General features: G+C 41.6%; 1 long non-coding RNA gene across 6 annotated transcripts; it reads left to right on the top strand.

The window, feature by feature from the left end:
- The first annotated feature begins 14216 nt into the window (after positions 1–14216).
- LOC117160441 (uncharacterized) lies at positions 14217–17013 on the top strand. 6 transcript variants are annotated; one of them, XR_013059734.1, is made up of 4 exons: positions 14217–14258; positions 15057–15173; positions 16502–16591; positions 16695–17013. It is a non-coding gene; the product is annotated as an uncharacterized LOC117160441 (long non-coding RNA). The 6 variants fall into 6 exon arrangements; XR_013059732.1 differs by lacking the exon at positions 14217–14258 and adding an exon at positions 14328–14586; XR_004464788.2 differs by lacking the exon at positions 14217–14258 and adding an exon at positions 14328–14558.
- The last annotated feature ends 9231 nt before the right edge of the window (positions 17014–26244 follow it).

Raw genomic sequence — 26244 nt, forward strand, 5'->3', positions numbered from 1 at the left:
TAATAAATGATAATAAAAATGGAAGATCGTAACAAAGAAAGAATAAATAATGATCAATACAACGTAACGCAAGAATACTGGAAATTGATAGAAACCATCCGTGAGAAACAAACCATGAAATAATATATTAAGCTTACTATTATAAAAAAAAATGATATTTTATTGAAAGAAACAGGAAATAACGCATAAGAAGACTCGGCAAATACTAAGTTGCCACGCGCCTTGAACGATTCACTGGCATCAGCAAGGAAGTTACCAGATACATCGCAGATGCAACTTCAGCAAGGACAAGTTGGCACGCGCCTTGCACGTTCCACTGGCATCAGTAGGAAAGTTCTGGGAAACATCGCAAACGCAACATTAGCAAAACACGAGCTAATACGATACCTACATATTATCACGCACCTTGCATGTCCTTAACACCCAACGAAATATGAGAAATTAAGAAGACGAAACTTCAGCAGCATCTACGTGTCTCAAGGATATGAGAAATTAGAAATAGCGTAAACAAGATAATCAAGAAGACGAAACTTCAGCAACCCGCGAAAGTAGGCAGTTACAATATTCCTAATTTGTCACGTAGCAATGCTGTGATTCCCATAGAGGTGGTCCATCACGTGACAATTAGGAAAATTATAAATAAGCGGGAATAACATAGAGTAGCAGAGTCCTTATTCAAAATTCAGACCATTCACATCGTCACTCTGCCCGTCGAAATCAAATATTAAAAAAGTTAAATAGTTTCAAGAGTCTTCATCCAAAATTCAAATCGTTCACATCGTCGCTCTGTCCGTCGAAACCGAATATTAAAAATGGTTTCAAAAAATCATCATTCGAATTAAGCATTCGTATCACTTCATCTGCGGAATCAAAGTTAATTGTCAAAATTCGACACATCACCAAGCCATACATACCGCCGATCGACTTTACATCTAATCAAGGTAGGAAATTTGAAATTGTATATCCTCTTCTCTTTTAACTTGCAGTCGAACAAAGTTGTCTCTGAACAAAAGCACCCGTCGGCAGCCATAGTTGACAGATAAAACTATCAAGCACACAATTTACGTAGATTTCATCCGAATGTCTTGAATTCACGATATAAAATTGAAATAAACGCTCAAGATTTAATAAATTGTCTGTAATAAAACAACTTTATCAAATTTCGATCTATTCCGTTTACAATTGTTCGCTGTATCAACCAGTGATTACGGTGTTTTCAACGCAGAGAACATCTATGGTTTTTCGGTTTCCTCTTTCCATCGTTAGCAGATTGCTCATCCTTGGGCGAGGCCTACGAAGCCACACTGATTGTCCACAGTGAACCCAGTTGCCAATTAAAATAATCATTTTTCGCTTACGACTCCACTAGTTGCCAAGAACGACTTATATTTTCTAAATTGTTAAATCTAACTGATTATTCGCTGTGTTAAACCTGTGTTAACGGTGTTTTCAATTATCGAAAACACTTATCGATTTTCGCATTCCTCCTCCCATCGTTGGCAAATATCGCCCGTCTTTGGGCAAGGCTTGCGAAATCGCACAAGTCGCACACAGAGAGTGATATTCATTTCACCTTGATCATATCAGATGACAAAAACAAAAAAAGAATCGAAAAGATAAAAGTCACCTCAGCAAGAAGCGAGCCGATCGTTGGTACAAACGATTAATTGCTGCAGAAGTTAAAAGGGAAGAAAAGAGGCGCAGAGAAGAGTTAGAATTAAATCACGAAGATTCTGTACCGAGTTTTTCGCCCTCGAGTTCACTTATTCCCGAACATTGCGAGACGCATTCCTTCCGTTCTCGATTACCATCGCCTACATCATACGATAGCGTTTGTCATAAATCGTATTATGTTAATCGCCCGAACGAGTAAAAATTAGCTTTCGCCATTAATCCTATCGACACAAATAAATCTTACCCTACTAAACATTCGTAAAACTTATCCGATTAGAAGTTCGAGTATTTACTATATCTACATATATATATTTTTTGTACACCACCATATACTATTTCTATATTCGTATCCGACGATACTTATAACCGACATTGTAACACCTTTAATCGACAAAAATCGAATAAATTATAACATATTTACATCAATATAACTCAATCGGACAAAATAAATATGTCGGAGATGAAAGGAAAACCGGAGCCTTCCCTTTGCAATTTTGAGGAAACCTTCTAATGCTTTAGCTTAGATTTTATCATAACTGTAATTAAGCAATTGTCATTTGTAATTGTTTGACATTTGTGAAAGCGAAAGTGGGTTTGAGGTGACAACTGGTCGCCGAACGTAGCCACGGTCACGGGATAAACGTTTTGCCTGACGAAGGTGTGGATCGGTTGTATTGTTCTCCCTAGAAATCACATAGAATTGTACTTTGGAGATGTCGATATAATGGGACACACGTTGTATTAGGAATCAAACTCCAGACAGAAACCGCCTAGCAACGGCGTTTGGATCTTTCTCGGTGCTTCCAAAGAGTATACAACAAACTTTTGGCAGAAACTGCCTAGCAACAACGATTGGAACCTTCTCGATGCCTCCAGCGAGCATATAACAATCAAATGCAGTCGTATAGCGAAAAAGATTTTCATCAGATATTCATTCGTGTGATCGCCTTGGAAAGTGATTCATCGAGCATTTTACCGAGTGTCTCAGCAATCGTATTTTTGTGTTTAAAATTATTCTACGCATAGCAAAGAGTTATCCCGTTGACCGTGGATTCGTTTGAACCTCGGAACATTGTTAATATTGTTAATTAAATTTATTATTCGTAAAACCTATCAATCGTTAATCTCATTATACGTTAAATTTATTATTCGTAAGACATATTATTCGTTCCCCTTATTATTCGTTAAACTTATTATTCTTTAATCTAATCATTAGTTAACCTTACCGTTTGTTAACCTTATCATTTATTAAACTCATTATTCATAATAGTTTGTAAAATCTTGTATATTCGCGTAAATATAATCTCTGTTTCGTAAAACAATGGCTAATTCAAACAAAGAATCGTTACGCGCCTTAAATTCTAATGATAACCTGATATGTATGTGTATATGTCGGAGATGAAAGAACACCGGAGCCTTTGGAATTTTGGATAATCCCGCAACATTGTAACCTAGAGTCTACTATAGCTGTAATTGAACAATTGTAGTTATTCAATCCGATTGTAATTGTTCGAGAGTTGTGATAGTGAGCTTGGGCTCGAGGCGACAGTCAGTCGCCGAACGTAGCCGCGGTCACGGGATGAACGCTTTGTTTAACAAAGGTATGGAGTAATTCTATAGCTTTCCTTAAAAGAAATATTCGTGGCAACACGCGACAGTAAACATTCCAAGGGTTTCTGTCCCGTGGCTCGCCACACGCAGACCCAATTCTTCGAGTAAGATGATTGCCAGATGTCGATGCCTCTCCGCAGTACATGTTCAGCTAGCCCGAGGGCCCGTTATAAATCTTAAGGTTTAGTTAACTAAAGTTCTTCAAACAGACAAACAGTCTTTGTCCCAACTACGGGAAGGTAGGGGAGACATATTTTTCAACGAGCGGCGTCTCCCACTAGCAACTTTCCCTCGAGGGCGGCTAGCATCTTTTTCTAACCACCGATATGGAGATTGACCAATTAGCAGCAACGCCAATTTCCCTTACTTTCTGAACGAAGGCTTTTCTCGACGAATCCGATGATCTCGTGTCCTTAGACACACCCCATTATAGTTTTCCTCTGTGGCATGATCGGGACGGGAAAGACATTCTTTCTCGCGATCTCATTGATGAAAGGAGTAACTCTTTACGACCAGTGAATATTACGCGTCCGACTTAGATTTTGTGAGTACGTTCATCTATCATCCCGTCGACCGCGGATTCGTTATTGAACCCAGGATCATTGTCATTAGTTTCTCGAGTACCTAACTACCGCGGTTACTTGTCCGGTTCTATAATAATCGTATTTGCACTAGTCAATGTCTTCTCTATTGCATAACGACAACGTGCAACCCAAACGAAGATTCGTTTCACGCCCCTAACCCTAATTCTAATGTAAACCCGACATCAGAAGTGGGATCAGTGCCGGTTATAACAGTGCAAGAGCTTACGACCATCGTGCGCGAGTTAATTCCGTCGCTAGTGCAAAAATCGAGTGTGGAACCTAACAATTTTTCGACTCCGCTGCATGGTGCGCAGCTACCAATCTGATTATGGAGGAAGATCCTTTACAAAGCAGTGCCCTGAATATAATTTCAATACCGAGTGTCGAATCGACTTCTACGTAGTGGAGGCGCTAACTGGTAGATCAAGCCATCCGCGTGAGTCGTTTCCATTTTACCCCGATTTCGGAGCCGAGTGTTCGCTAATTAAAGAATCCGTAGTCTTGAGAATCTCTGGCAAAAGAACGATTGATATAGTAGTAATGCGAGGAATAAGAAATATTGGTACTAAACGTTTCGCTCAAATCTTGTCCATTGCAGGTGTCGGTGGTTAGAGATAAACTTTTCATGTTCTCGCTGATAGTTATTTAACAATACGATATCGCGATTGCTCGTTAAATTTTAAGCCAAGATTTTGACGTAATATTACACAAAATAGCCTCGCTATGTGTAAAACAAAAATAATTAATGCCTGTAATAAAACCGCTGAAAACGAGATCGATGTCAATGAAGTTGACAATGAGGTACGTGGTAGTGATAAAAGTTGATTAATCTTTCTTTTCGAAAATTCAGAGATTCATCCGTTACGGGTTCCCTACGTACTCGTACAAAAAATACAGGCCAGTTAGAAGTACAATTAATTGATCCTAACATCGCCGTACAAGGAGTCCTAATAGACTTCGCGAGCGCAGAATAGTACGTGATAGAACAAGCGACTTAATTACAGCCAAAAATCATAAAGCCTAGTAATTCACCGTTCGCGAGCCCTGTGTTACTCGTGAAGACGAACAATGGTTCAGATAGATGATAGGTAGATTTTCGAGAACTAAATAAATATACGGTCGCGGATCGGTATCCTTTACCCCTCATTGCGGATCAAGTAGCGAGATTGCAAAAGCGAGATATTTTATTATTCTGGACATGGCCGGTGGGTTTCTCCAAATCCCTATTCATCCTAATTCTAGGAAGTATACAGCATTGATTACCCTCGATGAACAATTTGGATAATAAGTTGTTGTTTTCTTCGAATTCTTTTGTGCCTTTGTTCGATCCATTCGATGTCCTTTATTTGCATAGCATAAGTGCGTGCGCGTTCAATGTTTCTTCCGGAAGTCATTTTCGAGACGGCGATACTATGCTGACCCTGTCGAAAATGGGGATTCTTATACTTTCGGACAACCCTAATAATTGTGCAGCTCATACTTGTCTAAATATTCTAATATTTATGTTCTTCCTTGCTACAATTTTGTAAACCATCAAAGCGTTTACTACGGAAATCCTCAGGAGTAGTCGCGTGCCAAGTCTTCTGTAGCATTTGACCCTTTTTAATTGTGGTGACATAGGAAATCATTTGGTCGGAGTGATCTGTACTACACTTTCCTTCATTGTATTCAGCAGCGGCTGCTGATTTCGATGTTGCGAACAGACGAAACGAGAGATCATTCTTGAGATTCCTTTGAAAACACGTGTAACAGTCAACGTGCCATTCGTACGTTGTCGTCTATTTGGACGATGTCCTAATTATTGCCGACTCAGTAGATCAAGCTCTAAAAGTATTGCACACCGTACTAGATACCCTTGTAAAAGCCGGATTCTCCTTTAACTTTTCAAAATGTTCTTTTCTAAAGGCATCGGTACTCTATTTGGAATATGTAATTTACGACGGAGAAGTTCGTCCCAATCCGGGTAAAATGCACGCCTTGAGTTCTTTACCTGCGTCAACGACCGTCACACAGCTCAGGCAGTTCATAGGTTTAGCCCTTTATTTCCGAAAATTCGTCCCTAAATTTTCACGGGTAATGAAACCCTTGTATGCGCTTACTTCCGATAATAAAAACATGACTTGGACAGATAGGCATGGAAAAATAAGGCAAAAGGTAATTTCCGCCCTGACCGACGCGCCGGTGTTAATGGTATTTGTCCCGAACTACCCGATAGAACTTCGTATCGACGCTAGTTCGGATGGATATGAGGTTATTTTAATGCACAAGATTGAAGGTAAAAATAGAGTAATAGAATATTACAGTATAAGAAGTAGCCCTGCGGAATCTAGGTACCACTCTTACGAACTAGAAACGTTAGCAGTTGTGAACGCCGTCAAGCATTTCCGTCATTATCTCCACGGACGAGAATTTCTTGTCGTCTCCGATTGTAATCCTTTGAAGGCATCCAGTAGTAAGGTAAATTTAAATGACAGGGTTTACAGGTGGTGGGCTTACTTACAAACTTTTACTTTTGACATTCTGTACCGGGAGGGTAAACGAATGGCCCACGTAAATTTTGTCTCGCGAAATCCCGTAGACTTGAATCACCTTACGATTAACGGAGTCATAGGGAAGGAAATCAATCTGACCGAAATCTCCGAAGACTAGCTATTAGTGGAATAACGTCGCGACTCCCAAATTTCTGGGATCGTCAATAAATTACAGAACGAAGAGCTCGCGGAAGACGTCGCGAATACGTATGAATTACGGCCCGGTACCCTTCATCGTAATATACAGAGAAAAGGCAGAACTCTCTGCTTGTCCATTGTCCCCAGAGGTTTTAGATGATCTGTTATTAACCATGTGCAACAGTCAATTATGCACTTAGGTTGGGATAAAACGCTTGAGAAACTGTGCGAGTGTTACTGGTTCGAAGGAATGGCGGAGTATGTTCGCCAATTCGTAGAGAACTGTCACGCTTGTCAAGTTTCGAAGGCCAGTTCAGGTAAAACACGAGCTGAATTACATCCTATACCTAAGACCAGCATACCTTGGCATACAGTTCACGTGGACATAACGGGCAAACTAAGCGGTAAGAACGATTCGAAGGAATACATCATTGTGTTGGTCGACGCCTTCACCAAGTTCGTATACTTGCACCATACCCGTAAGATAGACTCCATTAACACCATTAAAGCGCTTAAGTCCGCTATATTTTTATTCGGCAGTCCTTGCCGGATAATAGCGGATCAGGGAAGATGTTTTACGGGCAAAGAATTTCGAGACTTTTGTCAAGATAAACACATTAAACTCCATTTAATAGCGACCGGAGCTAGTAGGGCCAACGGACAGGTAGAGCGTATTATGGGTACGCTAAGAAACATGTTCACAACAATAGAAACCACCGTGCGGTCCTGGCAAGACGGGATCGGGGAAATACAACTGGCTTTAAATTGCACTACCAACCGCGTGACTAAGTCGAGCCCATTATAACTACTAATCGGTAAAACAGCAAGACCCTACGGTTTATCCCTACCCGACAATATCGAAGAAAGAGAAGTAAATATCTCCCATGTAAGACAGCAGGCGATAAAGAATATAGAAGCAAGCGCCAAATACGATAAGGATAGGTTCGACGAAAACAAAGCTAAAGTAGTTAGGTTCAACCTTGGTGATTTCGTGTTACGCAAAAACGAGGAAAGAAACCAGACGAAGTTAGATCCGAAATTCAGGGGTCCATTCGAGATAGCAGAGATTTTGGAAGAAGACAGATATACTCTAAATACCTTAGACGGCAAACGATCATATACGGACAGACATGACAGGCTGAGAAAAATGCAAGAAGGTTGCGTCCCTGTTGAGATAGACGTCTGCGGTGATGACAACGGCGGTGATAATAACGATGCAAGTACACTGACCTCCGAGGATAACTAACACCGCGTTGTGGTCGTAGTAATACACCCAGTGGCGTTCTGCGCTTTCTGTTGTAACCCGTTTAGTGGTTTTCTGCGCTTTCTGTTGTAACCCGTTTAGTGGTGTTACGACCGATCGCGGAGAGACGCGGTCGCGAGGAAAACGCGTCAGCGAGAGGCGTAAATTCTCGCTACGATTCGGTGAATCGACGCCGCGAAGTAGTCGTTCCCCTGTTTCGGTTAAGATAACGGAGGTGGTTGAATGAATATGACACAGTATAGTAAGTTATATTTCACCGTTTATTCCACAACTTATAACGAGGATAGTTACACTGGTGCGTATGTACGAGATGAGTGAGTGACTGATCTGCGGGTGTGTATACTCGCTCGAAGGATGTTGACCGTTCGAAGGATGTAGAATCAGTGCCCTTGGGAGACGATGCTGTCTCGGTGGAAGGCTAAGGATCGGTGTCTAGCGCACGGGACCATCGGATTTGTTCGTGCCGATGTTATTTAGGAGAGCGAGGGATTAGCCTTCGTTTTTAATTGCTCAAACGAAGGGTCTTAACTGCCCTCGAGAGAAAGTGATTAATGGGGGAAAAGTTGCCGCGTGCGTGACAAAAAAACAACTTTCCCTTGTCCTGCCGTGGTAGACAATAGTGTTTAGAAACTCCTCGGGACCAGATGTTTGTTTTGTTTAAAGGACCTTTTCTCGTAAATCTATGATTTATGGACGGTGCTTAAGGCTAATGAGGGTACGCCGTGCGGAAGAGCGGACCTCTGGTGTCCGTCTGGCCCGCGGTGTGTGACCTGGGCCAGGCAGAGAGTCGCGCGGCGTAACATCCTCCCCCCGTTGAGAGGGTACCGATCAAAATTTCATTAAAGGTGGAGTTAATTGGAGCAGCCGCCCGACTCCTTGTTGATTGCTGATTGTCCTTATTCTGCTTGATCGGGTTGGCTCGTTGGTAGGACGAGCTGTGTGGCACGTCGTTCCAAGATGCTCGTTGCCGTATGACTTGTGATAGTCTGGATGAGGCCGTTGTCGCCAGGGTGACTTCGAAGATACGGTCGAAAGTCCGGTGCGTTGAGGATATGTTGTCTTCCTTGTGTTCTGGATCGCCGTGGTCATCTGCATTGCCTGGCGATTTTCTATTGCGGTTCGCGAACCAGGAAGTGTCGTGAAACAGCTCGGCCCATGAAGTGTCGTGAGACACCTCGTCCCAGGAGGTGTCGTTGTACAGCTCGCCGATTTCACCAAGGCACGTGAAATCCGTGTGTGGTTGCACAATGAAGACGTGAAGGAGGTCTTCGGTGGATTGGGGGACAGGGCTCCCCCCGCTGACCCATTCGTATCGCGCCTTCTTGATGATGATTGGTGGTTGGACCGGCGTGGTCCAGTTTTCTGCGAAAGGCAGAATTAGAGACATCTTACCTTCCGTTTGGTTAGGTTTGGATTTGGAGTGGGAAGATTTTGCATTTCGGTCCAAGATGCTCGGCTCCGTATGAGTCGTTGCCGTCCGTAGGTGCCGTAGTTGCCAGGGAAAATGGATGGCCAGGCCTAAGGGTTGTTGCGTTGAGAGCAAGTGGTCCACCTTGTAGGCTGCACTGACATCGACGAGTATGGTGTTTTGTTTCAGCCCATTCGTCGGTGTGCTCCATTTCGGCGATGATGTAGTAGGAGACGGCATGTCGGCTGGTAAGGTTTCATCCGTCTGTTGATCCAGAGACTCTTGAGCGGCTGTCTGATTCAAGGCGTCTGATGGCGTGGAATCAGATTGTTGCGATGCTGATGATGTGAGCGAGGTTGTCGTTAGGTCTCGGGTGGGTGACACGTTGTGAGTGTCACGCGATGAGGTCCGCACGGGAAGCGTTTTCTGATTTAAGGCGTTTGGCAGCGTTGAATCAGATTGTTCATGTAGCGACGATGCTAGCGTGATTGTTGTCAAGTCGCGTGTAGGCGACACGTTGCGAGTGTGATGCGATGAGCTTCGCGTGTCTTGCGATGGGATCGGTGGTCTCTGGAACCTGCTAGGAGCTTTGTTGCTGCATTCCGGAGGTTTTGGATTCGCTACTCTCTTGGAGGCATCCGTTGAGGAAGAATTAAGTTCGATGAGAGCGCTCAATCGTACTACCAGATCCACATAGACATCGAGTAAGTCCACAGGTGCGAAGTCGTCGAGCTCAAGTAATTGGTCGTTGACAATGTTAAACCGTTTCCAAATGTCGTCCACTTGTTTTCGATAAGTTCTTAAGGTGGCCTTGTAATGCTGACCAGACTGTTCGTATTCGTCGAGTGATTTCGATACGGCCTGGAATTGGTCGCTTAGATTGCTTCGCTCCCGATGCAAGGAGGTGATTTTCTCTGCGTTTCCGGTTGCCATTGTTTGTTAGATAAGTGGAATGGTTATAACTTACTTCTGTTGAAGATTGTCCAGTTGCGGCAGGAGGTTGCGTGGTTGCGTTTTAACCACCGAATTTTACCTCTTCAAGGGTGACGATCCTTGACGTTACTGACCTCGCTGGGGGGTAACGCTTCCGCTGCTGGTTATGTTGGATTCACGTGGCACTGTATGCTAGTGGGTGTCACTGGTATGCGCTTTTCACTTGACGCGTGATGCGGCTTTGAGGATCGAATGATTCGACCGGTTACGTGTCCACACTTTTCACTTGTCACTGAATCCGGCTCGAAGGACCAAATGTTTCGACCGGATGGGTGACAAAACTATCCACTGCCACTGATGATCCGGCTCGAAGGACCAAATGTTACGACCGATCGCGGAGAGACGCGGTCGCGAGGAAAACGCGTCAGCGAGAGGCGTAAATTCTCGCTACGATTCGGTGAATCGACGCCGCGAAGTAGTCGTTCCCCTGTTTCGGTTAAGATAACAGAGGTGGTTGAATGAATATGACACAGTATAGTAAGTTATATTTCACCGTTTATTCCACAACTTATAACGAGGATAATTACACTGGTGCGTATGTACGAGATGAGTGAGTGACTGATCTGCGGGTGTGTATACTCGCTCGAAGGATGTAGAATCAGTGCCCTTGGGAGACGATGCTGTCTCGGTGGAAGGCTAAGGATCGGTGTCTAGCGCACGGGACCATCGGATTTGTTCGTGCCGATGTTATTTAGGAGAGCGAGGGATTAGCCTTCGTTTTTAATTGCTCAAACGAAGGGTCTTAACTGCCCTCGAGAGAAAGTGATTAATGGGGGGAAAGTTGCCGCATGCGTGACAAAAAAACAACTTTCCCTTGTCCTGCCGTGGTAGACAATAGTGTTTAGAAACTCCTCGGGACCAGATGTTTGTTTTGTTTAAAGGACCTTTTCTCGTAAATCTATGATTTATGGACGGTGCTTAAGGCTAATGAGGGTACGCCGTGCGGAAGAGCGGACCTCTGGTGTCCGTCTGGCCCGCGGTGTGTGACCTGGGCCAGGCAGAGAGTCGCGCGGCGTAACAAGTGGTTTTCTGCGCTTTCTGTTGTAACCCGTTCAGTGGTTTTCTGCGCTTTCTGTTGTAACCCGTTCAGTGGTTTTCTGCGCTTTCTGTTGTAACCCGTTTAGTGGTTTTCTGCGCTTTCTGTTGTAACCCGTTTAGTGGGTTTCTGCGCTTTCTGTTGTACGCCCAGTGTGGCGCTCTGCGCTTTCTGTAACGCGCCCAACGTGACAATATGATCCAACGAACTGAGATTCATCAGTGTCCGAAATCGAAAATGATCTGTTGTGTCATTATGGTCTGACTGGCGACTCACAGAACGCACCTAACAGTTTGAATACAAATTATAACATTACAAATTCTTATTCTCTTTTATTTTTCTGTTGTCAAACCTCCGAACGAAACTTTGTTATTGCACTGGACCCTTGACTTACTTAGACATTTAGTTAAATTGTAAATAATGTCAGTTGCATCGAATCTAATGTAAGAAAACACGATATTTTAGTTACACACGAGGACGAGTGATAGTCAGGATGGCCGTGTCGGAGATGAAAGAACACCGGAGCCTTTGGAACTTTGGGGATAACCTCGCAACATTGTAACCTAAAGTCTACTATAGCAGTAATTAAACAATTGTAGTTATTCAATCCGATTGTAATTGTTCGACATTGGTGATAGTGAGCTCTGGCTCGAGGCGACAATCTGTCGCCCAACGTAGCCGCGGTCAAGGGATGAACGCTTTGTCTAACAAAGGTATGGAGTAATTCTATAGCTCTTCTTAAGAGAAATATTTGTGGCGGCACGCGGCAGTAAACATTCCAACGGGTTCTGTCCCGCGGCTCGCCACACGCAAATCCTATTCTTCGAGCAAGATGATTGCCAGATGTCGATGCGTCTCCGGAGCACCTGTTCAGCTAGCTTGAGGGCCCGTCATAAATCTTAGAATTTAATTGACTAAAGTCCTTCAAACAAACTGTCTTTGTCCCAGTTACGGGAAGATAGGAGAGACCTGAGGCGGATGATAAGAGAGAGAGAGTTGTGCGTTTCGTCCCGGGACTACCGGTGGATTCGTCAGTAAGGCTATGCCCGGTAGTCCCTGCCTTAGACGTAGAGGGAGTCTCGCTAGGTGCGGTATTTGTATCAATCGCTCGTATATTCGACCGCTAGCGAGTCAGACAGACTCGTTGTCGTCGTAGCCCTCTAGTGTTGGCGGTTGGTACCCGCGGATCGCCCGGGAGGTGTTGCGCCGCGTTGATGCCTCGTCCTGTCAGCGTCCTGTTGATACCGATCCGCCACAGACCTATTTTTCAACGAACGGCGTTTCCCACTAGCAACTTTCCCTCGAGGGCGGCTAGCATCTTCTTCTAACCACCGATATGGAGATTGACCAATTAGCAGCAACGCCAATTTCCCTTACTTTCTGAACGAAGGCTTTTCTCGACGAATCCGATGATCTCGTGTCCTTAGACACACCCCAATATAGTTTTTCTCTGTGGCATCGTCGGGACGGGAAAGGCATTCTCTCGCGCGATCTCATCGATTAAAGAGTAACATCTTCGCCATCAGTGGTTATTTCACGTTTTACTAACAAAGAATCAGTCTTAGACTTTGTGAGTACGTTCTTTTGTCATCCCGTTGGCCGCGGATTCGTTATTGAGCCTGAGACCATCGTCACTAGTGTCGCGAGTGCCAAACCGCCGTGATCAATAGTCAAGACTGTAATAATTCGGTCATTGCAATAAACTACACCTATGTGTATCGTACCAGTGGCTAATTCTCGTGAAGATTCATTTGACGCCCATAACCCTACTCCCAGTACTAATCCGACATATATATGTCGGAGATGAAAGGAAAACCGGAGCCTTCCCTTTGCAATTTTGAGAAAGTCTTCTAATGCTTTAGCCTAGATTTTATCATAGCTGTAATTAAGCAATTGTCATTTGTAATTGATTGATATTTGTGAAAGCGAAAGTGGGTTCGAGGTGACAACTGGTCGCCGAACGTAGCCACGGTCACGGGATAAACGTTTTGCCTGACGAAGGTGTGGATCGGTTGTATTGTTCTCCCTAGAAATCACATAGAATTGTACTTTGGAGATGTCGATATAATGGGACACACGTTGTATTAGGAATCAAACTCCAGACCGAAACTGCCTAGCAACGGCGTTTGGATCTTTCTCGATGCTTCCAAAGAATATATAACAAACTTTTGACAGAAACTGCCTAGCAACGACGATTGGAACCTTCTCGGTGCCTCCAGCGGGCATATAACAAACAAATGCAGTCGTATAGCGAAAAAGATTTTCATCAGATATTCATTCGTGTGATCGCCTTGGAAAGTGATTCATCGGGCAATTTACCGAGTGTCTCAGCAATCGTATTTTTGTGTTTAAAATTATTCTACGCATAGTAAAGAGTTATCCCGTTGGCCGTGGATTCGTTTGAACCCCGGAACATTGTTAATAGCGTTAATTAAATTCATTATTCGTAAAACCTATCAATCGTTAACCTCATTATTCTTTAAATTTATTATTCGTAAGACATATTATTCGTTCCTCTTATTATTCGTTAAACTTATTATTCTTTAATCTAATCATTAGTTAAACTTATTGTTTGTTAATCTTATCATTCATTAAACTCATTATTCATAATATTTTGTAAAATCTTGTATATTCGCGTAAATATAATCTCTGTTTCGTAAAACAATGGCTAATTCAAACGAAGAATCGTTACGCGCCTGAAATTGTAAAGATAACCCGACATATATATTTATATTTGTATTTGATAATGTAGTTACACATAGGATTTATTCAAATTTCAAAAATGTTAATTAATCTTAATAATGTGTCTTCATAATTCGTTTCTCACGGCTGGTTTTTATTAATTTCTAATATTCTTGTTACCATATAATAATGTGTTATATTGTATTAATTATTATTTATTCTTTCCTAGTTACGATCTTCCATTTGTATTAAATATTTACTTTTTTTATTGAAAATATAGTTTATTTTGTAACGCATAAAAGTTACTACACGTGTTGATTATCCAAAATGGCGGCCTGTGAGTGTTCGTAGTATATAGTGACATTTTATTAATGTGAAATCTATTATTTATCCGTTAATTATTTGTGACTTTATTTTAATAGTTGACGTATAATTGCAGTGGGAATGATATTATTTTGCATTTATTTAATGTGTATAATTGTTGCATGTATTCCGATGCGCACGTGTAAGAGCTATCATAACAATCCAAGATGGCCGCTCGTGAATGTCTCTAGTAAAAGTGTAGTGACGCGTCCTTAATTTGTTTAATACTGATATAATTATTCGTCTGTCGCTTATTTTCCTCTATTTTAGCGCAGTTGGAATTTTTAAATGACAATAGTATTGTTTGTGTAATCATTATAATGTGTATATATACTATGTGTTACTTTAATATAATAACATGTGGATTGTGTTATTGTTAATTTTTATAATTTATCAATAGCACTGTTTTATTGTTGTGTTTTGAGCAGTTTATTTTTATAGAGTGTTCGCTTAATTAATTTAATACTAATATGTGCATAGTGTGTTATTACCAGTTCTAGTGCATAACATAACCTTATTTCTCTATGCCAGAATTAATACAATTATGCTATATTAACTTAGTACAGTATAATAATTTCTTATCTTAATCGCGTTTGTCGTTGACACTCGGTTAATCGGTCGTGATTAATTCCTAACCTATTCCTATATTATTGGCTATTTTCTGTTTCTTTGTTACGAAGTTGTCGTTACCTTGTGCGTGTAATCTGCCGCCTTTACATAGAATTTTGGAGCTAATCTATACATTGCTAGTTAAAATCTTTATTCTTTATAGGTTCTACAATTCTAATCCTTCAACGCTGAGTCCTTTACCTGGAACGCGTTTGGTATCTTTTGGTTCTTCGTTACATGTCTAACACTTATCAAGACTACTTTTACTTATCCTAGAATTGTAAGTATATATATAGATTATATAAAACACTATAATTTGTAAATATCGGTATAGTAAAATAGTCTGTCCACTATCTTGTTCGCTAAGACCGCTTCGTCAACGTTGGATTATTTGTTATGGCGTCACAAATTTTTCCTTGATTATCCAGTTCCCTGTTGCCGTCTTGACTGTTTCGGTGGTGTCTGATTCAGTATTCCATAAGTATTCACTTAAGTTTGATAGTAGGCTTCTTGTAACTGCGTCGGCTTTAATGTATATCTTCCAATGTGAGTAACGAGCTTCTTATTATTATCAATTTCTATTCCAAGATGGTTTACAACATTCTTCCCCTTTTTAGGTTATAATTGGTTACCTCGGTATTTATTACCTTCGATATCTTCATACCATCGTATATTATGTTTTGCAAAGTTGGATCCGTAGCCAATTCTCGTGGAGTTCTTGCATGCACACTTCCTTCTACGATGATTGGTTGTTTCTTTTCTTGTTTGCTAAGACCATTCCGTCAGTGTTGAATCGTTTGTTATAATGTCACTAATTTTTGACTTTCCAATTTTATCACGTCTTCTTGACGATTCCAGTAGTATCAACTTCGATTCTTTGTACACATTTACTCCAATTTGGTAGTTGGTTTCTCATCACTGCGTTGACCCTTGTATAAACTTCTTCGATGTGAGTAGTAAATTATCGTTGTCACTCACTTAACCTATCTTAGTTATTTTTTAACTCTTCCTGCGCTTATTAATTGATTTTATTTCTTCTTATTAAAGACCACTGTGTCAACGCTGAGTTATTTCGTTATAATGTCATTAATTTTCTTGATTTTCGCGGTTTTATTTTCGATTGGCCAACTGTAAGTCTGTTGTCGAGCATCAATTATTGATTGTTATCGTGCTTCTTTTAGTTTAATTGAAATATTATTGGAAGTCTTTAATAGTATTATTCTCTTCCATATATATTAAGGCAATTGAGGTTAGTTCATTCATTCGTTTCTGCTGACAGTCGTATACTATGTTCTATGGAGTGGGTCCACAACTTGTTTCTGCGAAATTCCTGCATGTACACTTCCTTCTACAATGATTAATTGTGCACTAGGTGCTTTTAACTTTCACTGCTTTTAATTATTTTATTGAATTTACATGTTGTGTATTTAAATGATGGTTAGAACACACACATAGTAATTTTCCTTTTTCTTTTACGTTTCTACTATCTGCATGATTCGATAAACAGTGTCACACTTCCTTTGGTTTAGGCACAATATTGTTATAAACATTTAGTAGTATTATGTTTTGCATCGAAACAATTAAAGTTAATTCCTACATTTGTTTCAGTTGGCTGTCGTAGATTATGTTCTACGGATATGGACACATAACCTGTCTTCGCACATACACTTCCTTCTACGATGAGTAATTGTTCACGAGGTACTTTTCACTTCCACTGTTTTGTAATTATTTTATTGAATTACACATTTTATATTTAAGTAATAGTTAGAGCACGCATAGTAATTTTCCTTTTTCCTTTTAGGTTACCACTATCTGCAGTATTCGACAAACAGTGTTGTTCCATATACTACCGTACTCCATTGTCTCTTGAAATCGTTCTTGTGGTCTGTTTCGATTGTGTTAGTTTTAACTTGTTCGAATGTATTGTTCGTGGAATCCCTTTTACTTTAATCTTGACGTTTCATGTGTGAATTCTGACAATAGTGCCTGGTTTATTGAAGTGTGTTAATATGCCTAGGTGTTTTATATATTTTATATCTAGTTGTATATAAGATATATTTTGTTTATTGTGGTTTTGTATGTCCATATTTGCTGTATATTAAATTGCTTGATATTTCCTATTTGTTATAAAGGTGTGTATTCCTATCGTTCCATTCCTTTTTCCTTTCCTTTGAATTATTCATAAAGTTATTACGAGATTTGATTAAATTGTCGAATTGTAGGTTATCCTGATTGAATATAGTATTATGTCGTGATTTATTAATTAATTTGCGAGTCAATTTTGGTTAATTGGTTCTTCATAGTTTATCCTTAGTCGAATTATGAAATTATGGGTTATGTTGTACTCTTTATATTTACTACTTCGTTAGAGTACATATTTTCACTTTATTGCCCTCGTATACTAATTCTCTATATATGACCGCATTTAATTAATCTTTTATTAAATAATTTCCAATTTCGTTGTATCGTGCGTTCGTTTTGGATATTCGAATTCTCACTCGCGTTATTTGTATATTGCGGTTTTCCGTTTTTTCGTTACGGCACGTGCGTAGCGTGGGACGTGACAACACATCGAGCATTTTCGTCAATCGTATTTTGAGCCTAAGATTATTTTACACTTAGTAAAGAGTTATCTCGTTGACCGTGGATTCGTTTGAGCCCAAAAAGCATTGTTAATAGTTTTCATTAAATCTATTATTCGTAAATCATATTATTCATTAATTTTACTATTCGTTAAGCATATTATTCATTAGACTTGTTATCTGTTAAACCTAATTATTCGTACAATTTATTATTCACTAGCTTCATTGTTCATCAAACTTATTATTCATTAGACTTATTATTTGTTAAGCTTTGTGATAGTCTTGTATATACGTGTAAATATAATCTCTGCTTTGTGAAACGATGGCTAGTCCACGCGAAGAGTTGTCACGCGCCCAAAATTCCGATCTTAACCCGATATGTATGTCGGAGAAACGTTGAGGATGGGGTTGGGAGCGATAGATGATTCTTCATTGAAATTAGCCATCGTTGCGGTATAGTAACAGTACGGTTTATTAACACAAATATGGGTAACACAGGTTCGACAATCAAAACGGCGATTAAGCGCTTGCGGTACTAGTGACAATGATCTCAGGTTCGATAACGAATCCGCGGTCAACGGGATGATAGATGAACGTTCTCACGAAATCTAAGTCTGAATAATTGCTGATTGTAAAGACGTTACTCTTTAGTCGAGATCGCAAGAAAGAACACCTTTCCCGTCCCGATGATGCCACGGAGGAAAACTATCATGGGTTGTGTCTAAGGACACGAGATCATCGGATTCGTCGAGAAAAGCCTTCATTCAGAAAGTAAGGGAAATTGGCGTTGCTGCTAATTGGTCAATCTCCATATCGGTGGTTAGAAAAAGATGCTAGCCGCCCTCGAGATAAAGTTGATAGTGGGAGACGTTGTTCGTTGGAAAAATAGGTCTCCTCTATCTTCTCGTAGTTGGGACAAAGACTGTTTGTTTGAAGGACTTAAGATTTATCACAGGCCCTCAGGCTAGTTGAACATGAACTGCGGAGACGCATCGACATCTGGCAATCATCTTACTCGAAGAATAGGGTCTGCGTCTGGCAAGCCACGGGAGAGAGACCGTTGGAATGTTTACTGTCGCGTGCCGCTAGAAATATTTCTTTTAAGGAGAGCTATAGACTTACTCCATACCTTTGTTAGACAAAGCGTTCATCCCTTGACCGCAGCTACGTTCGGCGACTGGCTGTCGCCTCGAGCCCAAGCTCATTATCACAAATCTCGAACTAATACAATCGGATCGAAGGACGACAATTGTTCAATTATGCCTATGATAGAATCTAGGTATTAAGGGATTTCCCCGAAGTTCCAAAGGGGAGGCTTCGATGTCCTTTCATCTCCGACATATATATGACTACATTTAATTAATCTTTTATTAAAAAATTTCCATTTTCGTTGTATCGTCCGTTCGTTTTGGATATTCGAATTGTCACTCGCGTCATTTGTATATTGCGGTTTTCCGTTTTTTCGATACGGCACGTGCGTAGCGCGGAACGTGACATTTGATAATGTAGTTACACATAGGATTTATTCAATTTTTAAAAATGTTAATTAATCTTAATAATGTATTTTCATGATTTGTTTTTCACGGCAGGTTTCTATTAATTTCTAATATACCTATTACCATATAATAATGTGTTATATTGTATTAATTATTATTTATTCTTTCCTCGCTACGATCTTCTATTTGTATTAAATATTTACTTTTTTCATCGAAAATATAATTTATTTTGTAACACATAAAAGTTTCTATACGTGTTGATTATCCAAAATGGCCGCCAGTGAATGTCCCCAGTATATGGTGACTTTTATTGATGTCGAATCTATTATTTATTTGTTAATCATTCGTGACTTATTGTAGTATTTGACGTATTGAAGTGGGAATAATATTATTTTGCATTTATTTGATGTGTATAATTATTGCATGTATTCCGATGCGCACGTGTAAAAGCTATGACAATCTAAGATGGCTGCTCGCGAATGTCTCCAGTAAAAGCATAGTGATGGATCTTTAATTTCTTTAAAATCGAAATAATCCGCAAACCGGATGACGTGCGCTTTATTTGGTAGCAAATGTGGTGTTTAACGCGCATCGAACTGTCGACATTTTCAATGGAAACAGAGATACGTGCAATTGAATATTTCAGGCAGAATCTCCAAAATGGCAATTGCGCTGGATTAGACAGGACATAGAGTTGACATTGCGCAATCCGGCTGATGTGCGCTGTATTTGGCAGCAAATGTTGGGTATAACGCGCTTGGAATTGTCGGGATATCGCCAATAGCAGTGTAGATATGTTCAATAGAATATCGAATCCTGAATATGCAGTACTGCAACAACATTGCATTTGTCCTCGATCCGAGGTGACATAATGAAAACAGGAGCTGGTGCGCTGTAGTTGGCCGCAAATGTGGAGAATAACGTGCATCGAATGTTCGACATATCTCCAATGGAAACGGAGATACGTTTAATTGAATACTTGAGCGTAAATATGCTAAACTGCAATTACAATGGATTTGATAGGACACAGAGTTGTTCGATCACTCGCGGAGAGACGCGATCGCGGAGAAGCGCATCAACAGGAGTCGTAAATTCCCGTTACGATTGTTCAATCGACGCCGCGAGATGATCGATCCCCTACTACGATTAGGCTAATAGAAGTGGTTAATTGAAGGGTACACTGATGTAACGAGGTTCCAGTTGTGGTTTATTATGACACTGAGTATACACGGTGAGTTGAGTTAAATGAATCGGTTGTGATGTTTGACTCGGCCCGAATGTACAACGTAAGGTCAGAGGATGAGAGCGCGAAAGCTTGGGAACGAATGGTTGACGAAACTGATTACGGATGAGTGCGATCTGAAACTTCGCGGTGTTGTGACGACTGACTGTAGTCGACTGACTTGAGTGGATCCTTGATGACGACTGACTTGAACTGATGATTGATCGAGACTCCCTTCGTTCTTATGTTTTTCCGAAGGAAAGCTTGATGTGGGTGTGCCCTTTGAACGAAGAACGCGGATTCGTTATTCACACCTTCGTCAATGAAGTGAGGGTAAACGTCCGCGATGCCGATTGGATAGACCCATGCGAATACAGAAGGAGACGAGGAAGTCTCCCACCAACGTGGGTCGGGGGTGATTTCATTCCTGGGAAAAACCCGTCGTTTTCGGTGGACATGTGTTGGGTTTCCCCAGTCTACCTACTTTTTCCGTGTTTTTTAAGAGCCTAATAAAATCAAGGACTTTTCCTAAATCCGGACATAAACCGAAAATACTTCTAGACAAATAGATTGCTTGGCAACATGTGGAAGCAATTAAGCTAGAAGTTGATGTTTTATGAAGGGTTCTTGAGTTTATTGAGGGTCGGTAAGCAGGTAGGTGGGCCGCTGGCTGCCAGGTAGAGTTGGCTGGGGTACAAATGCTCCACGCGACCTAACAGAGCTGACATTGCGCAAACCGGCTGATATGCACTGTATATGTCAGCCACTGTGTGGTATAACGCGCATCGAATTGTCGACGCATCTCCAATGGAAAGGAAGATACGTTTAATTGAATTTTGAAGTCTGCGTATGCAGTACAGCAATAATATTGGATTTGACCTCGACTCGAGTTGACATAATGTAATGAGGAGCAGGTGCGCTGTATTTGGCAGCAACTGTGGAGTATAATGCACTTAGAATTGTTGACGTATCCCCAATGGTAACAGAGATACGTTCAATTGAATACTTAAGCCTAAATATGCTAAACGGCAATTACATGTCAACTCTGGTTGACATTGCGCAAACCTGTTGATGTGCGCTGTATTTGGCTGCATATATGGCGTATAGCGCGCGTCGACTTGTCGAGATATCACCAATAGCAGCGGAGATATGTTTAATTGAATACTTAAGCCTCAATATACTAAACGGCAATTACACAGGATTGGGCAGGGACCAGGCTTGACATAGCGAAAACCGGCTTGTGCGCTCTGTATTTGGCAGGAAATTTGGAGTTGAACGCGTATCGAATTGTCTTGGTACCACCAATAGCAGCGGGGTACGTTAATTTGAATACTGAAGGTAAATATGCAAAATTGGAATTACAAAGGATTTGGCAGGGTCCGAGGTTGACATAACGAAAACCGGCTAAAGCGCGCTGTATCTGGCAGCAGGATTTGACGGGACACAGAGTTGACATTGCGCAAACCGGTTGATGTGTGCTGTATTAGAGCAGCATATGTGGAGTGGAGCGCGCATCGAATTGTCGACATATTACCAATAGCAGCGGAGATACGTCCAAATGGATTTTAAAGCCTGAATATGTAGAACTTCAATAACATTGAGTGTGATCTCGATCCGAGTTGACATAATGTAAACAGCAGCACGTGCGCTGTATTGGCAGCCAATGTGGGGTATAACGCGCATCGAACTATCGATATTTCTCCAATGGAAACGGAGATACGTTCAATTGAATATTTAAGGTAGCATCTGCAAAATTGCAACTGCGCCGGAAATGACAGGATACAGACTTGACTTAGGGCTAACCGTGTGATGTGCTCTGCATTTGGCAGCAAATGAGGAGTATGACGCGCATCGAATTATAGACATATCTCCAATGGAAACGGAGAAACGTTCTAATGAATATTTAGAGTAGAATCTGCAAAATTGCAACTGCGCTGGATGTGACAGGACATAGCGCATACCGAACGATGTGCGCTGTATTTGGCAGCAAATTTGGCGTATAACGCGCATCGAGTGATCGACATATCACCCATAGCTGCGGAGATACCTTCAATTGAATATCGATGACCGTATATGCAGAACTGTCATAACCTTGGATTTATCCTCGACCAGAGTTGACATTGTGTAAGCAGGAGTATGTGCGCTGTATTGGGCAGCAAGTGTGGAGAGTGTAACGTGCATCGAAATATCGTTATATCTCCAATAGTAGTGTTGATTCGTTCAATTGAATATTGAAGCCTGAATATGCAGTACCGCAATAACATTAGATTTGACCTCAACTCGAGTTGACATACAGCATACAGGAGCATGTGCGCTGTGTTGGGCAGCAAATGTGGAGTATAACGCGCGTCGAATTGTCGACATATCTAAAATGGAAACGGAGATACGTTCAATTGAATATTTAAGGTAGAATCTGCAAAATTGCAATTGCGCTGGATTTTGCAGGGCACAGAGTTGATGTCACGTAATAAATGACGAGGTAATATATATGTCGAGTCAGAGTCCGAGTCTGGGCCCGAGTCGTCCTCGTGGCGAGGGCTTGGGACAGGTAATGATTCTTCACTGAAGCTATCCATCTTTTTTCTACACCACTGACGTGACTTTTATTGACACACACAAAGATGTTACAAAGTTGACGCAAAGTCACGATGATCACACACTCGCGACACTAGTGACAATGGTCTTAGGTTCGCTAACGAATCCGTACGTACTCGCAGAATCTAAGTCGGATTCTTTGTTAATATTCACTGACCGTAATGTTTTCGTCGATGAGATCGCAAGAGAGAGAGAGAGAGAGAGAGAGAGAATGGCTTTCCGTCGCGGCGACACCTCAGAGGAAAACTATGATGGGGTGTGTCTAAGGGCACCAGATCATCGGATTCGTCGGAGATAGCCTACGTTCGGAAAGTAAGGGAAATTGACGTTGCTGCTAATTGGTGAATCTCCATATCGGTAGTTAAAAAAGGATGCTAGTCGCCCTCGAGGGAAAGTTGCGGGGGGGGGGGAGACGTCGTTTGTGGAAAAATAGATCTCTCCTGTCTTCCCGTAGGTGGGACAAAGACTGTTTGTCTGTTTGAAGGACTTTAGGTAACTAGATCTTAGTGTTTATAACGGCCCTCGGGCTAGCTGATCACGTACTGCGGAGACGCGTCGGCATCTGGTAACCATCATACCCGAAGAATAGGATCTGCGTGTGGCGAGCCGCGGGACAGAACCCGTTGGAATGTTTACTGCCGCGTGCCGCCACAAATATTTCTCTTAAGAAGAGCTATAGAATTACTCCATAACTTTGTTAGACAAAGCGTTCATCCCTTGACCGCGGCTACGTTGGGCGACTGATCGTCGCCTTGAGCCCAAGAATCATTGTCACATATCTCAATCAAATACAATTGGGTAGAATGACGGCAAATTGTTTAATTACAACTGTGGATTTTAGTTACAATGTTTTTATGGATTTTCCCGAGGTTTCGGAGGGAAGGCACCGGTGTCCTCTTATCTCCGACATATATATGTAGCGGCACGCGAGCAGGACAATTCAAATCCTGTTGTTGTTTTGTTTCGGAGTATCATGACCGTTAGGTCACTGGTATTGCAAGGAGTAATGAACTCCGAGCAAAACAATGTCGCCGCTACTTTCAACCCTCAAACGCAGTCGAGTTCAAATTTTCCGACTGTCCCCCGACCAGTATAAATAAATTGTTCTGCTCGGAGTTCATTACTCCTTGCAATACCTGTGACCTAACCGTCTTGATACTCCGAAACAAAACAACAACAGGATTTGAATTTGTCCTGCTCACGTGCCGCTATATATGCATATCCTGAGGTCGGCGGATTCCTGGCTTCTGGGCGACGTTACATGCCCCCTTCGTAGAGTGAACTTAGTCCTCTAAGTTCTTGCGTTTCTTCAGAATCAATGGATGACATTTGGCCTTGGGAGGTGTTGATAATTCAAAACTTACTCTTGATTCTCTTTCTGTTCCAGGTTGTGCAGGTAATTTCGGTGTGTAAATGTTTATAGGGGGCGGAAGGTGTTGTAATACTAACGTTAGGTGTGTTATTAACAGTGTTTTTCTTAATTTTGCAGCAAAATATGTGAATACATAGTTTTGACAGTCCTATCTTATTAATCAGATACAAACATATGAGTCCAATGGATATGATATATATCCTATTATTTGCAACGTAGTGAGACCCAAAGTTTTAATTTGTGTCATTCTGTGCGAAAAAGTTAATTGATTGGCTCTATCTCCTATTTGATTCAAGGTATCAGTATAACCATTTAAGTTGCTTATTATTATAGGAGTCTTTTCTAAGGTATCGAACATTGAGGATAAATCTACGTCATTAGTTATATTTATAATTTTGATCTTAATATCGTAAGAAATGCTCTTAGGATTGCTACTGATTGTCATATGGTTGTCTCCACACAATATATCTACAGTTATTCTAGTTTCCAACAGAGAGGGCTGCTTCAGTTTGACAATTTGATGTCCTTCTTTAGAGAATATATTGAGTTCTATTTGTTTTTCTGGTATAGTTATGTAGTATCGTGGACGAAAGGCCTGGGAAATATCGGACGAACTATGAACAGTGTCGCGAGAGCCGAGGCGCCGTCGGGCCCATCAATGTGTCATCGGTCTTTTCAAGTGCATAGTTTCGTGGAAAAGACCTACGTGACCCTGGCCACGAGCGTCTGCAGAACACGTGTGCGGTGGGCCTAGGAAAAGGGCAATAGAATGCGACAACAGTTAGTCGAGAAACAGTGTGCGAGTCGAGAACGAGAGTGCGAGTCGAGGAGCCGAGTGCGAGTTGAGCGGAGACGGAGGTTGCGAGTGGCGTTGCCGAGAGAGTGTGGATTGCGCTGTGTTCTGTATGTTTGGTATGAATAGTTCAAGTTAAGCCACAATCGTCTCTTCTGTCTGATTAACATCTCTATTGTCCACTCTTTGTAAACATATTACATCACGATATTACATATTTTTGGGGGCTCGTCCGGGATTGGACAAGACAGAAAACGAAACAGTTTAACAGAGCTGTTCGAGCTAGTTGTGAATTTACCGGTACGCGGTGCGGTAAAAGACGATATCGTTGACTGTTTAAGTTTGTGTTGTGTGAAAAATGGCCAACGTCGGGGACGAACGATTGTCAGGTGAAGAGGGTTCGACGCTGGAGGAGCTGAGGAATAAGCTCGCGCGAATGAACCTCCCTATATCGAGTGCGAGGTCAGTGCTGATTGCAAGGCTGAATCGGGCGTGTAGGGCTGGACAATCGTATCGTAAGGGATCGACGGGCGGTGAAGAGCTAACCGGTCAACGAGATTTAGAAAATGTACAGAGAGCTGAGCGTGATTGCAACGAAGATGAGGATGTTGAGAAAATGAATACGAAGGAGTTGAAGGAGCGCCTCGCTAGTTTGGGTTTAAAAACGACGGGAAGAAAAGTAGAATTACGCGCACGGCTACGAGCGGCCATGGATGGTAATGACATATCGTCGGAAGAAGAAAGCGACGACGAAAGTGAGGATGAAGATGGCAAGAAAAACGCAAGAGAATACAAGAGAGATACGCGAAGGGTGTATCAGGACCGTGACGAATGTTGTCGAAGGGCATGTGTTGGTTCGACGCTGAGTTTTAGAGACGTCGAAGATGCATTAGAGTCGTTTAGCGGCAACAGAGGTGAAAATGTCGAACGATGGTTCGAGTCGTTCGAGGAAGTCGCTGATACGTGCATGTGGTCGGATGGGCAGAAGGCAGTCTACGCGAGGAAGCTGCTGAAGGGATCAGCGAAAATATTTGCGAGCTTCGAGTGTCACGCCAGGACTTGGCATGAGTTGAAGAGGGGGCTAGTGAAAGAATTTTCGAGGAAAGTCAACAGTAGGCAAGTTCATCAGAAACTTGAAGAAACAAAAAAGGAGAGTGATGAAGCATGTTTGGCTTACATGTACCGTATGCTCGAAATAGCTAGCCATGTGGACATGGAGGAGGAAGCAAAGGTGGAATACATAGTGGATGGAATAATAGACGACGAGAACAATAAGGCTGTATTGTACGGC

This window comes from Bombus vancouverensis, chromosome 12 (assembly GCF_051014615.1).
Source record: "Bombus vancouverensis nearcticus chromosome 12, iyBomVanc1_principal, whole genome shotgun sequence".
Lineage (NCBI taxonomy): Eukaryota > Metazoa > Arthropoda > Insecta > Hymenoptera > Apidae > Bombus > Bombus vancouverensis.